Genomic DNA, 2172 nt, shown 5'->3' with positions numbered 1-2172 from the left:
TATGAGAACTTGCCCTCTAGGTGCCCTTCTCCCTGGGAATGACACCTGGCAACACTCTCCAGAAACTGCACTGGAACAATTAGATACAATTAACGTCCAATGACCCTCTGAGATAAAACAACTTCCTTGGAGATTCAGCCTCTCAACACAACCTGCTGGAAGGTCAACATTCCTGAGACTCACAACTTTCCCTGGAGATCTGGCCTCCACCTAACCTGCCTGAAGGAATACATTCCTAAGACTCAGGACCCCTACTTATGTTTTTTTCCTTACTTCCCTGTGACCCCAACCCCTAATTACAGTCTTTCCTTATAAACTCATTACCCTTAAAGCTCCAGTATCATTCTCCTATCCTCCTGAGTCAGGAAGGATGGTGATCCGAAGCTCTGAGCCCGTAATACAGGACCCTGTACATTGCATGGGTATAGAGTCCTAGTGGTCTTTTGGGGGGTCTCACGATCTGGGTAATCTCGGCATAACTATGGCGTATTGGAACCAGAAATGGGATGATAAGAGTCTTGTCCTGAGCCGTTTGGGTCACCCTGATCCCGGGTCATGGTAAGAAACCCTGGATGCCCTAGCATTTTCTGAACGAGAGCTATCCTAGAATAACAGCCCTGGATCCCAGAGCAGGAAGATAATGCTCTCGGCCGAAGGCCAAAGAAGACTCACTGTCCACTTGAACCCCATCCCCTAGTGCTCAATCCCTCTCCTGCCCACAAACCTCTCCCTTTCAAAAACTTGCTTACCGGGGTGTGGTGGCGCATGCCTTTAATCCCAGCACTCGGGAGGCAAAGGTAGGCTGATCTCTATGAGTTCAAGGCCGGGGGTCTACAAAGTGAGTGCAGGAGAGCCAAGGCTACACAGAGAAACCCTGTCTCTAAAAACCAAAAAACAAACAAAACAAAACAAAACCACACAAAAAAAGCTTGCTTAAGAATATTTATTTTGCTGGGCATGGTGGTGCAAGCCTTTAATCTCAGCAGAGGCAGGTGGATCTTTGTAGACCATCCTGGTCTACAAAGTGAGTCCAGGGCAGCCAGGGCTACACAGAGAAACCCTGTCTCGAAAACCAAAAAAAGAAGAGGAGGAAGAGGAAAGAAGAAGAAGAAGAAGAAGAAGAAGAAGAAGAAGAAGAAGAAGAAGAGAAGAAGAAGAAGAAGAAGAAGAAGAAGAAGAAGAAGAAGAAGAAGAAGAACATTAAGATTTATTTTTAAACTTTAAATGTTCATTGAAAAGGTAAACGAGGTCATAGGCATGAGTTCGTAGGCTCAGTGGACCTAGAAAAGCCAACATGTGGGTTGCCAGAAGTTAGGTTTGTCACAAAACCTATGGGACCCCACAGAGACCCTTCTAGAAATCTCGTCTCAACCAGGAACTGAAGTTGATCAGAGAGTATGGACTCTGGACCAAATGTGAGGTGTGGAGGGTTAAATTTACACTGGCCAAGATCCAGCAAGGCTGCTTGGGAGCTGCTGACGCTGGACAAAAAGGACCCAAGATGTCTTTGAAGGCAATGCTCTGCTGAGGCGTCTTGTTCGTATTGGGCTGCTGGATGAGGGCAAGATGAAGCTGGATTACATTCCGGGGCCTAAAGATTGAGGATTTCTTGGACCTAGGTTATTAAGCTGGGCCTGGCCAAGTCCATTCACCACGCCCATTTGCTTATTTGCCAGAGTCATATAAGGGCCCCGCAAGCAGGTGGTGAACATCCCATCTTCCATTGTCCATCTGGACTCCCAGAAGCACATTGACTTCTCCTTCCATTCTCCTTATGGTGGTGACCCCCAAGAAAGGCCAGAGTGGTGCTGGAGCTGGTGATGATGAGGAAGAGGATTAAATTAATACACTTGGTAAAAAAGAAAAAGAAAGACAGAAAAGAAAAGACAAACGGAGCCGGGCATGTTGGCGCACACCTTTAATCCCAGCACTCGGGAGGCATAGGCAGGTGGATCGCTGTGAGTTCGAGGCCAGCCTGGTCTACAAAGTGAGTCCAGGATGGCCAAGGCTACACAGAGAAACCCTGTCTTGAAAAACAAAAACAAAAACAAAAAAGAAAGAAAGAAAGAAAGAAAGAAAAGACAAACGATATGGAACTGTAAAAAAACAACCCTATTATGAAGTATTCCTTTGCATATGACACTGTTCTAAAGTACTTAATATTCATCAGCT

At 46.0% G+C, this 2172-nt stretch overlaps 1 pseudogene; it reads left to right on the top strand.

Annotated features, from left to right (window-relative positions):
• Positions 1-1294: 1294 nt before the first annotated feature.
• On the top strand, positions 1295-1840 carry LOC127187210 (40S ribosomal protein S9-like; annotated as a pseudogene).
• The last annotated feature ends 332 nt before the right edge of the window (positions 1841-2172 follow it).

Source organism: Acomys russatus, chromosome 3 (genome assembly GCF_903995435.1).
Source record: "Acomys russatus chromosome 3, mAcoRus1.1, whole genome shotgun sequence".
NCBI classification, from domain to species: domain Eukaryota; kingdom Metazoa; phylum Chordata; class Mammalia; order Rodentia; family Muridae; genus Acomys; species Acomys russatus.
This window is presented reverse-complemented; position numbering and strand designations above follow the sequence as displayed.